Consider the following 13,413-nt stretch of genomic DNA (forward strand, 5'->3'; position numbering starts at 1 on the left):
TGGGGCTTTGAGCAACCTGGGCTGGTGGAAGGTGTCCCTAGGGGCCCATGGCAGGGGATTGGAACTAGATAATCTTTCAGGCCCCTTTCAACTCAAACCATTATATGATGATTCTGTACAGTTAAGTTACTCTTCACTATTGTTTCTTCATTATCAAAAGAGGAACGAGTTTACATTAAATACAAATGTATTCAAGATTATTACTATCTCAGATTTAAAACAAGATGGGCAAATCTGGCATTTTAAAAGAGCATTAATTTTTGAACAAGTAACTTATTTTTATCATAAGAATAATCTTTAATAATTTATATATTGTGGAACACCCTACATTATTTACATAATAATTTACTTTTTAATCTTTTGTACTTATTTACATGCTTCAGGACAGACTATATAATATATTTAAAGTGTAACAGCAACACACATAAATATTATTCTTACTCTTTAATCACAAATTTAGTCTAGTTTTAATATACAGTAGAATTTCTGTGTATGTAACAGGCTTATAGAAAATATTTCCAGTCTGTTCTTTCTGTGGTTTTTTGGAACCAAACCTTTGAATAGAGACACACCAACACCTGTAGGTTTGGAAAGTACTTCCAACATGTCTTATCCATATAGTGGGTAAAGTGCTAAAGGAACGAACAGGTATGAGGCTACATATGCAAAAAGACAAATCATGATTTTGTTTTCCATTCTGTTTTCAAAACTGGAACAAGAAAGGCAATAATCAAAGTAGTCTCAGGATGTGAGAAAAGGAAAAGGAAAAAACAGTAGAAGAATTGTATAAAAAATTATCTACAAAGCAAGAGGAGACTGAGGTATCAAAGGAGCAGAAGGGTAGAACCCATGATCATTGAACAAAAATTTCAAAAGGTTAGTGTAAGAGACAAGAATACTTCTGTCAATCTAAGAAACTGAAGAACCGGTGTAGGAGATTTGGTAACTACATAACTACATTCCTAATTCTGAAAACACTCCAGGACTATCCACCAGTTTTGGTAATATTTGTGAGGTTTATGCCTCTACCAACACGGTGCACTCCACTGTTGACCAAGACCTCTATTAACCAAAATCCAGTTATGAAAATAATACTAAATCTCTATTTAACAACCTGTCATAAAATTTATTTTAATAGTACTTTCAGTCAACAGTCTTATCGTGCTTTTACCAACAGTGTGATCAATATGAGCATTACATCCAGCCTACAATTTCACCCACCACTTCAAGAGCTTCATAAATCATCAACTTTTATAACTTCTTGATTACCTCCTAATGTTCATACAAAACAAGGATAAAAACAAAAATCACCCTCTGATGAAAGCATGCTGAGCACTTGAAAAACTTTTATTAAATGATATCCAGTTAGCAACACCCTGTTGGGCCATCACTGTGTACTGATGATTATGGAGTGCTCTTTCGCATAAACTGAATAAATCTCATAAATTGTTGATGGAGGTGCTTTAAAATATCAGCTATTGACCAACTTTACTCAAGCAACAGAAGAGAATTGATTTAGTTTGCTTCTCTTCTAAGAAATTTTATCCCTAGCCTGGGGCTGGGGAATTGTACAGCAAACAGATCAATCACATGTACTTTCAAGGGCTGGAAAAAACTGTTCTCTCCATGTCTGGGTTTCCTGAAAGGTCTGCATCTTGCTACCTGATTTAGTGATGCTTGCCAGCAATATGACAAGAAAGGGCCATGAGTAACCCATCTTTAACATCAAAGAGAGTTCAGATAGGGATGATTAAAGCTAAAATTATCAGACCAGTTTTTATGATGAGGTTGGGTCTACAAAAGAAAGGTAATTGAATTCCCATTCCACTCCAGCCCTCGTTCTCCCTGTCCCCTCCCTTGCTGTGCCTTGACTGTTCCAGGGAGGTGTAGAGACAACAGGCATCACTGCACATGACACGTGACCTCTGTATATATAGATAAGCTTCTTGGGCAGTGCAGCTACACCCAGATTGCTACCTGAGGACAGAAAAAAAAATGAAACAACATTGTAAAGGAGATACTAAGACCAGAAACACCTTATGTTGCTGTTTCACCTCCACAAGGTGTGCATTATAGATTTGTTATTATAATATTATGGTAGCCACTGTTAGAAAACCACAACAGCTACTCTTAATGGAGACCCCAAAAGATCAGTGTATGGCATAAAAAGTGTTGTGGAGAAACTGGTCAGATTAATTTCTACTGATGGCTGCTTAAGCTTAAAAATATCAAATATACTTCTGATAAGATAATTTTACTCTTTTTAAAAGGACTTGTGATAAAGAATTTCATCTTTCTAAATGAAGAACAGTCTGTTATCTTAAACATACACAATATCAAGTGAGACTCTTGCTTTACTTTAGACTGGAAAAATATGCCAACACCTCCTGAGCTTCCTCAAGGTATGGGAAATACTTTTGTTTACCCACAGCCTTCAGTGAATCAAAAATGCTACCAGCATTTTGCCGCAGTTTCTGTTAGACCTTTGAAGAGAATTCTTTCTTGCCACTTTTCAATCACTACTGCAGACTGAATTCAGAAATGCCTCTGGAGCTCTTCATGCTTTTATGCCTTTCTCTTTCACACCTCTGTGATGCTGCTTTGTTAACATACTTTGTCATCATACTGAAAAACAAAATCCATGGGCAAATATTACTCAAAAAAAAAAGTTTGCTGTGATAAGATAACTAAATAAACCAGGTGAATTCAAGTGCAGTAAGGAACCTTACATGTCATCAGTGTTGTCCTTGCATGATATCTCACATTAGGGTAACATCTCAGGAATACAGAAAGAAAACCCTTTTAGATACTAAGCCTATAAGCACATACGACAAGGACCATTGGCTTCCTTGGGACTGCCAGTGCATTTGAAATTTATGGGCTTCTAAATAAGACAGAGCAAAAAGATGGAAGTAATCCAATACCTGGCTGAATTGTCTCATGAGCTCTGAGGTAGGTGCTGAGGGACCTCTACAAAATGCTTGCATGGAATTGTTTTCTTTATAATACAACACACAAAAGTCAACTTATCCACTGGAAAGTTTTCTACATGAGGCAATGAGAAGCACGTTAATAAATCCCCAAATGAACGAGATGCACATTGAACCTCTCATGACTCTCTATTGATCCAGACATCGCCTAGAGAGTTGCCACTCCTGTCTCACCAGCTTGCGATTTTCCTTTTGCTCCCATCTTATCATAGAGAATGGAAATAGACTTGAATTCAGCCTTTCAGGGCTGTGGGCTCATAAGAGCATGATTTTTATGATTACTTACAATTTTACTGTATGTAGAAACCATTGATATTACTTGAAATTGTTAGAGAAGTAACACAGTCTGGTACTATAAGGTGGTTCTTTCACCCAGATAGCATTTTTAAATAAAGTGGCATCTCCAGTATCATATTGTCTGAACCATTTTTTCACATGTACATCAAAGGAGTCCTCATTTAATCAAAACAATTCATAGCTGGAAAAGGTCTTTGGCTGCCTTCCTACCAGGCAGTTTAATATCTAAAAACTCCAAGTCCCCATTAGAATACACTGGGAAAGGAAAGAAAATCAGCTCTATTTTTCTTCAGGAGTTCCCAGCTAAGGAATTAACCCAGGCATCAATTAATTTTAAATTTTCTGTACTCATCGAGCTATCCTCCATAAATATGCACCAGATGACTTAGGAGGGCCTCAGGAAAGCCTAAACGAGCACACTGCAGAGGAGTGTCACATTCGGGAGGCACTGACCACTCGGTGAAACCTGCTGTCTCTAGGGTCTTCTTTCAGAAGCTACCTTAGTGCTGCGTGAGAGACTGGAGAGGATTAAACTGACTGCAAGTCAGTAAACTGTGTTGTGACGGTTTAGGACGTTAAGGGAAAGATTCTCAAATAACTGTACAGTTTACACTGTTAACAGAAATGGAAAACAAAAATAAATGTTTTACTGACCTGAGGGCAAACAGGTCTTTTTCTGAATATACAGGAGGAGTAAAGACGTAGCACAAAAAAGGTATCACCCATTTTTCATAGTGTGAGTGCACTCAGGGAGAAAACAGAGAAAACTGTAGAACAGAGGCAGAGAGCATATTCCTCCAAGCTCACTTCTGCTAAAGGAGCAGCACGCTATTTGCCGTGGAAATGCTGCATGTCCGTTCTTCCTCTTAGTGACACTTCTTTTTATTTCTTTAATGTAGCACTATGTCTAAGGCATATTTCCTTAGCTATTTGTATATATCCGTGACTTGTCTCTTTTATCCTTGGAGAGTCCATAATAGCAAGTTCCTAGCAGGATCACAGTGAAGGAAGACAAGGTTTCAGGTTTAACAGGAGGCCCAGGCATACAGGGAGAGCATGAATACATCTGCTGCAGTTTCGTTACTGCTTGCCACAAGTCAACTCAGTCTTTGTGTTCCTTATTGTAGATATGGAAGGAATAGAAGTCCAAAAGTTTTCAGTGTACCTGCAATACAGGAGCAAGAAGATTCGCGATTTTAGCTTGTTAAAATGCAGCCAAAAGTCGGCTAACAATTTATGGGTAGGTACAGTTGAAAAACCCTGAAAAGATGGGGCTTACCAATGCATTTACCTAATCCATTTTTTTTACCAGTATTATCTATACAAATAAAGGGGTTCTTCTCCCCTAATATCAATAAACTAGTTTAAAGCCAGCATCAGTTGTAAGAGTTTTTAAAGGAAAAGAACAAAACAGAATGAAATTTAGCATGCTACTTTTTTGAAAGAACAATAATGCACAATATAATCTGAATAAAAATTTCTCAATGGCAAGTACTGGGCTTCTGAAAAGATCCACTTTTTCTTTTCAGTATTTGAATAGAGGCCAAATTCTTTGGAAAATGTATTAGGATATTACCTTTCAAATGCATCAATTAACTCTTGTTTATAACATTCATCTAATGAGCCAAACTGGAAATTATGTTTTGTCTGAATACTCTTGCTTTAATACCTGCACGCACCATGTACTGGTTAAGTTAATTCCTTCTTCCCTTTCCACAGATGATTTAAAATAAACACATGCCTGCTTACACTTTTTCAAAGCTATTCAGAAACATTTGTATATATATACAAACTCCATTAAGAGGTAACAATGTATGCAAGTACCTCCTACACACTCCTTAGTAAAATGATTCCCTCCTTAACTGAAGGAGAAGAGGAGGATTGCTGTTGCAACAAAAAAACCTGAACAAACAAAAAGGGCAGCTTGGGAGATGATGTGTTTCAGACGTAAAAGCAGTATGGGTCACATAGCTTCTGTGCAGGTAAAATTTTACCGAAAGTTCTGAATCCTTTGAGTACAGGCCAAGGAGGTTCATATCTGAACTTCCTCAATGCTCAGAAATTTTAGAATCAATAGTCTGGGATTGGTCTATCTTCTTTTAGTGCCTTCATAGGCACTATATGACAAATAGAACATCACTGCATGCTCATAAGCCTAAAGGCAGGAAAAGTAGTCCTCCAGTTACCCATGTAGTAAAATTTAACTGTGGGATTTTCTATTTGTTAACATGAGTTCTCATTCCCAAAATTACTCAGAACTGGTCATTTTATCACATAAGCTGTGCTCTATCAGACTTAAAGACATATGACCTGTAAATGCAGCATGAAGTGTTTTGATCTGTTACTCCAATTATCCTTACAACCTAGTGAGACCACTAAAGGGAACCCATAATCTGAAAAGGTGTCAGGTCAGTGCAGAACTGAAAAATAACTGCTTTGAAACTTATATCAGAGAAATGTGATGCTTAGTCACTAGAAATTCTTTTAATGTACACATGACATTTGCCCCTTGATTCACGTTGTGAAAAAGGCTGACTAACATTTTCTAAACGTTCCAGAAGCTCTCTACAGTTTAATTCATTGCTGAAAACTTGTTCAGGAGGGAACAAAACCATTTTCTCAAAGTCTGCCTGGAACAGCACAAGGAAGGAAAAAGAAAAAAAAAAAAAAAAAGTAAAACACAGCCTTAAAGGTCAATACTCCCATCTTGTGGCTAATGACGAAAATGCACATATCTAAATAAAAATGAAAAAATTGTTTCATGCAGACAGTATATAAATAAGAAAATACTTGAATATAACATTCCTTCCATGTCATAATTAAATCTGGATCTTAGAACTGTTAATTTTCTATTCATAAAAGGATGTAGATTCTTTTTCATACACACTTAGCCACAGGGCATGGAGTTCCTGTAGCAAATTCCTAATTGCAGGACATTAGGAGAATGAAGTTCATTTTTGCCATACTTGAAATGGTTTCTGAGTGAAGGCAGGGATGTGATGAATGTCCACAGGCCAGTGGGGCAGTAAGTAGTACTAGCAATTAAGAATACATGATGGAGCAGCAAGAAGCAGTTCATTCACAGCACCTGGATGAAACTGATACAGCTCTGATTTCTGCAACTCTATAAGCCTCAGAAGCAGGGGCATGCCTTGCTTTTCCTAGGTCTTCCAAAGGATTTTTGTTCTTGATTTGTTATCTATCTGTATAAGGCTGAAATGAAGAGCATGTGGCTGATGTGCCTCATTAAGGGTCCTATACAGGTCCTATGTTAGGTACCCATATATCCCACTTACTTACACAAATCATTGCTGAATAAACTTGTTTCTTCTATCATTTCACTGTACCCATACAAGTCCTAAGATAGAGTGTTCCCTGATCCTAGATAAGCATCTCAAAGTAAAAATAGTGACAATTTCTGATGTATGTTAATGTCAATACCAATTTAAGAGTGCTTCTGCTCTGTTTGGAAGACAGTGACACTGAGTTACTTGCTTTAATGTTTGTACATAGCCAATTCCTGGGAAATGCCACACATACAGTTTCAGAAGATAATGCTCTCAGTGGAAACACAGCTGGAAGCATGATTGTGAAGCTGGAATGGATGACAATTACAGAGATGATGTGTCAGGTACTGTCATTTTAATGAGAAGAATCAAAAACGGAAGGAAAAAAACTTTCCAAGGAAGCTTGAACATCATTTAAATATGCCAGTTCACATAATACAACTAAATATATAGAATCAAAAGATTTAGGAAACACTAAGGCTGAAGCTCATTAACACTAGGTTTTGTTCTCACCTGTCTCCCCATGTTACTGACATATGACCAAGGCCCTGTCTACTGCCATGAAATGGGGCTACTGGGAAATAAGTGATCTATGCACGCAGTAAGGGAATCTGTCTTACCAAAGTGGAAAGGGTGAAACACACTGAACGCTCCTGCCAGTTAAGAGCATTGACAGCAGGTGAAGCTGGCCTTGAGAGCAAGCTCAGTGCTCAACAGACATGGCAGATGTAACATTTCAAAGCAGAATATTCATGAAGTGCATTTTTAAAGGCAGCAACAACCAGTCAGGGGGGCTCTAATTGTTCACTAACAAGCCTGCTGGCAAAATGTCTCAACAGAAGTGCTCAGCTAAGGTTCCTAACCCAGGATTTACAACTCCTCAGGTGAACAGAGTTCTCTGTCTGCAAATTTACTCGTAAACCAGACCCCCAAAGCAGTGTAAAATTATGAGGGAACACTCATATAAAATTATGAAGTCAGGGCATGTCAGCCTCAGATGAATAAAATTCCATATACATAGCGTACAGACTCTAAAAAGGGACAAAATACGCAAAAGCAGCAGCAATAACGTCTTCAGCTCTCTACATTAATCTATGTGTACACAGGCTAAAACACCTCAAAAGGATTAGCAACTTCGTTTAGTGTTTCAGTTTGATGGTATGCTTTAGCTTGAGTGAAAAAAAAAAAAAAAAAAAAGAAAAAAAAAAGTCTCCCTTTGAGACAGAAGCTGTTCAGTGCTTATTGAAAATTGTGTCTGGTAACAACTAAACTGGGCATAAGAGATGTTCATCATATTTGAACATGAGAAGCGTACCCTTGCAGTATGAAGATGAAAAATATGCTGGTCTATATTAACATAAGTGTGTCCAGCAAACTGATGAAAGTGACTATGCTGCTGTACTAGACACTTGTGACGCTGCACATGGAGCAGTAGGGTTAGCTTTGGACAGTTCACCCTGTACAAAAGGGGTACTGGTAGACCTGAGAGAATCTAGAAGAGAGCCAGCCACTAAGACTGTCAGGGACTGGAGAACATGCTGCTAGAGAAGCTGAGGAGACTTCGTGTGTGTGCCTGAAGGAGACTTAATTGCAGATTCTGCTACTGAAAGGTGCATTCTAGCCATATCTTGAGAGAGATGCATAAGAAGGAGAGATAACGGTCAGAAGGTGCAACAAGGGAAATTGTAATTGCACATGAAGAAAAAATTCTTCTCAATGATAGTGCTGAAGCACTGTGAAAGGTTGCTTGGAGAGGGTGTAGAACATCCTTTCTTGGGGGCTGCAAAACTCAATCTGACAAGGCTCTGAGCAACCTGATCTAACCTGTGTTGAGCAAGAGCCTGAAGTGGTGGGAGTCCTGCATTAAGTCCTGCTTTCAGGCCTGACCTGAGTTCTGCACTGAGCAACAGGCCACACCTGCAGAGGTCCCTTTCACTAGGACTGCATATTTTAAGAGCTTAGGCTTAATGCTATATGAAATGTTGTGAATAGAATAGAGCTTGAGTCACATCAAGAAACACTGTAAACAGAAGTCAGTGATTTGTCTAGAGTATAGATACAGCATCCTCAAAGGCAATTTGCGTAGCTTCTCTGCCAGTCTGTTCTAGTCTCATGTAAGATCATTAGAAATCATATCAACCATATCCCTATCCAAGAAGATAACCTTAGTCCAACGTGATGTCAAAGATAAACTGAGGCTAATCATTTACTTGCTGACTATTGGCTAAGAAAGATACCTTAAAAATTAGGATCTGTTTTAGTGGTCAGCAGAACTAATGAAGTTTTGTTGCAGAAAAATTTGTGTTCTTTGCTCCCTTGTATTGTTATCGATTTGTTAATAAGTTAAGATTGATTTACTTTATTTGATTGATTAATTGATTTTATAAAATCATTTTATAAAATTGAAAAATAGAAGGATAAGAAATATTTTAATGAAACTTATAGTTGCACAGTAAAAGCTGCTATGAGATCTTCTGTACGTCTTGTACCAAGGCTAGAAGAAGGGGCTAGAACCATTGTTAAAACTTAGGTAATAACTTTAGGGTTTGAAAGGTTTCTTTGTATTTGACCAGTCTTCTGTATGTAGAAGTGTATTGAAATGTCAGAATATGAGATTAATGGAAACTGGGGAGAGTCGACTGGAACAGCTTGTAGTTACCTGCCAAGAAACCGTGAACTTTAGTAAAAGGTAATTCTGGCAGGGGGAGATCGCGACCACCGACTCATATACCACCTACCCGAATCGTACCCCAGACCCATTTCTAGACCTTTCTAAGCTCTACTGCGCAGAATCGGATATAGGAAGAGAATATGTTAATGATTTATGGGAAATATCATGGTTATGCATGAATATGTAATGAATATGTATGAATAAGTTCTATATATGGTGTCTGATTTTGAGACCTGGCGTGCGTTGATCGTGAGAGGACTCGCTCACGCACCCGGCCATTAATAAAGAAGTGTCTGCTTATCTACATCACATTGGTGTCGATAAGTTCTTCATTCCGAGATTTCGGTAACAGTGTTATTCAACACACGTATTCCACATCCTCACCAGGGAATCAGCAGTACCGGGGCTGGTCTGAAGGACTGGCCAACAGCAATCTTTTTTCCAAATAAAACATGTAACAGTTGAGTTCTGTCTCCACTTTGTTCTGGGGACGCAATGACTGGAATTCCACTGTCACATCCAGCTGCTGTATTTGTAAAATTCATAGAAACACACTTATTTTTGAGACTTCTCCCTTCCTCTAAATGTGATTGAAATTAGCGAGTAATTTCCAATCCTAGGGCATATAAGCAAACTGTTGATTACATAAGCCTTCTTTTCCAGGCTCAATACAATTATTTGTATTATAAATATTTATATCTTTAGGACGCAACTGTTGCTAGAGGTAGTAAGTGTGCTACATCTGTAACAGTGCAATAGATATAATGGTCTTCAGCCTGAGGCAGCTCCTGCGGTCCTGTCTTTCTACACCAGCTATTGTTGAAATATAGACACCAAGGGCTGATACATCTAATGAAACTAGAGATGCACAAGTGCATGAAACCTGATGAGATGCATCCATGGGTCCTGAGGGAACTGGCAGATGAATTGTCTCAGTCACTATCGTATTTTAGAAGTCATGGGAGCCCAGTGAAGTTCCCACAGACTGGAAAAGGGGAAACATAACCCCCATTTTAAAAAGCAAGATCATGGAGCAGGTCCTCTGGGAAACTATGCTAAGGCACATGGGAAATAAGGAGATGATTTGTGAAAGCCAACATGGCTTCACTAAGAGTAAGTCTTGCCCGACAAATTTGATGGCCTTCTATGACAGGTTTACAGCACTGGTGGATGAGGCAAGTGCAGCTGATGTCATCTCCTTGGACCTGTGCAAAGCATTTGACACTGTCCCATGTAAATTTTTTGTTTCTAGACTGGAGAGACATGGATTTGATGGATGGACCACTTGGTGGATAAGGAATTGGTTGGATGGTGACACTCAAAATAGCTGCAGTCAATGGCACAATGTCCAAGTGGAGACCAGTGACAAGTGGTGTTCTGCAGGGGCTGATACTGGGACTGGCACTGTTTAACATCTTTATCAGTGACATAGACTCTGGGAGTGAGTGCACCTTCAGCAAGTGTGCCAACAACAAAGCTGGGTGGTTCAGTCAACTTGCTGGAGGGAAGGGGTGTCATGCCAGCTGAGCATCTCCTCAGGATAAAAATGTAAGAAAATGCTTACAAATGTATATTCTTGTACAAATATGGTGTTCGGTTTCTGCCCATACAAATTATTTGGTTTCTGTTTTACATGATATTGTCATTCCGTACCTATGAATGCCTATGAATTCTGTAATATGAATGGACAATTTTTTCCTTTCTATCAGCAGCTTCCCCAGACACAGCCACTTCCTAAAACAGCTTCTGCTCCATAATGGTTCCCATATTTCTCACTGTCTGACTGATCTGTACTTACTTCTGTGTTAGACGTGCTTCTGTCAATAGAGAGCGGGACTTCGCCCTTCAGTTTCAAAAGCAAAAATCTGTTCAAAATACAAAATAGTACTGAAACCAGTACTTTAGGCCTCTAATGGAATTTTTAATTGCCAAGTCAAAAATGAAGGCTTTTTTATTCTCTTATATTAAACAGACATCTTCTAAAGCTGTCTCTATCCAGCATGACCCTTGATATCTCTTAATATTAAAAAAGTACTCACAGGAAAACACCGTTGGGAAGTTTAGTTAATGTGGTTTTATATAAAATGCAAGATGAAGGTAGTTCATCCAGCAAAACTAATTCAGTGCAACGCAATTTGGAGATTATGAAGGAATGGTTTGTCTGTATATTTGGCATATCATGAACAATAATGATTCACTGCAGTAATTTATGATTATTATAAATATTAGCACAAATAATTTTTTGCTGTAGAATATGGCTTGAAAGTTAATGTTATTAAGATGGTATTCTGCCCATATTTTACATGATTTTAAAAGCTAATTGAGTTATGAGCATACTTAATTGCTAATAACTCATTAACAATTGAGTTATTCAAACTGTTCCTGCTAGGAATAGCTACAAATACAAGTACAAATACAGGGACAGATCTAAAGCTAGTTTCGATGAGAATAGGTCTTTTGAGGTCATCTGAAGTATAGAGTAGCAAATAAAGCTATATAAAGCATTTCTCAAAATACTTGAAACAGAATGAGATCCTGGGTATTTGAATTATCTTACTGTTTTCATTATTATGGTTACACTGAGACTAGACAATATCTCACTATTTCTATCCTATTTAAGTATAAAATCAGTGATGCTTTAATGTCAACATATCTAAACCCAGACACCACAAATTGGGAATTCTGAGCACTTAGCAATTCAAATAACATAATCTGATCAAAACTAGGTAATTAGGAAGGCCCAGAGATTCAAAGTCTCAGTATAATAATTCTTATGATAAGCCATTTATACTCATTTTAATTACGTCAGAATAGGAAACTTTTCAGTTAAAATGGGTTATACAGTCTTTTACTACTAGACAACAGTGTGTCTGGGCAAGTGATGGACATCACACTACAAAACCCTCAGGAAAGAAGAGACTAATGGAAGAGTTCAGCTTTCCAATATCACATCTCATGTCTAAAGGTCCACAGGAGGACCTTTCTAGAAGCATCTCGAAGAGAGCTACAAGTCAATTATTCACATAGACTGAACAACGAGTCACAAACAAGTATGGCACACATGGTCACTGCAAGTGCCTAGTAAATGATTCCTCTGAACTAAATGCCTTTTTCATTTCAAAAAAAGTAAATAAAAAAACAAACAAACAAAAAAACCACATTCAAAAGGAGGGTATTTAAGAAGAGCTAAAAAAGGGTATCTAAGGTGGGATCTATTCAACACTGAAGCACAGAAATAGAGTTTCTGTGTCATCTAAACGTTAGAGTCGTCATATTTTTTTGTTCTTCTGGATTATATACAACATTCTTCATCGTCCCTGGGCTGCTCTCATCAAAATTTGAAATATGTTTAGGCACAAGAACAGCAGCTGTGCAAATTTCGCCTCCATGTTCTGTTTCAATGCTTCAAGGGTGAGACAGAAGGTAAAGAAAAAAGAATTTCTCATATCTGACCTCAGCTTCTGGTACAAGAGTTACCTCTTCTACAGCAGAGGGGTCTAAAACAGGATACAGTATACTAGATGCATTTTAACAAATGCCAAGTGGAATGACTATCAATATAATAGATAATTTAATAAATTAAACAACTGAGGATATGGTATTTCAAGTTACAGGCACAAGGTAGCAGAATAACTTTAATTTGAGCCACTTACATGATGTAATGAGTATCTTAAAAGATAAGAAAACTATATATTAAATAAAAGAAACCACCATGCATACCTCTCTCTTCCCACCCTTAAAAACAGCCCTCAGGTATTCCTTAACGTAAATATTAACATTCATCTGTGCCTCTAAGTTCAGTGATGGGAAAATCTGTGTAGCTTGTAACACAATCTCATTAAAGACAACACTTAAAATTTGTATTTCACAAACCATGAACTACAGTTATTTTACCCTTTTTAAACTCTTCAGAGAGAAAAAAAGATTTTGGTGCTGAATATGATTATCAATCAATTCTGTGCTAGACTTTAAGGAATACTAGCTGCCTTATTGTCTGTGCTTGTTTAAATATACTGCAGAGTGAAAAATACTTCTGTTTAAGCTGGCATGTATTTTTTCACTGTTTTAACTTAAGTGTAAGGAACACTTACCTCATGTTCCTATTGCACTTCACTTTAAAATCCTTTGTTTTCATGGACAGAGGACAGTTCTTCAACAGATCTATTAA

At 37.6% G+C, this 13,413-nt stretch overlaps 1 long non-coding RNA gene across 1 annotated transcript in view; it reads right to left on the reverse strand.

Moving 5' to 3' along the window:
• Window positions 1-341: 341 nt before the first annotated feature.
• LOC114017186 (uncharacterized) overlaps window positions 342-13,413 on the reverse strand; it is a 44,121-nt gene continuing 31,049 nt past the window's right edge. The window contains exons 2-3 of the long non-coding RNA XR_003562087.2: window positions 3,942-4,452; window positions 342-2,625 (exon numbers count right to left, since the gene is read on the reverse strand). This is a non-coding gene — a long non-coding RNA (uncharacterized LOC114017186). The remainder of the gene's footprint in view (window positions 2,626-3,941; window positions 4,453-13,413) is intronic.

This window comes from Falco cherrug, chromosome Z, assembly GCF_023634085.1.
Source record: "Falco cherrug isolate bFalChe1 chromosome Z, bFalChe1.pri, whole genome shotgun sequence".
Lineage (NCBI taxonomy): Eukaryota > Metazoa > Chordata > Aves > Falconiformes > Falconidae > Falco > Falco cherrug.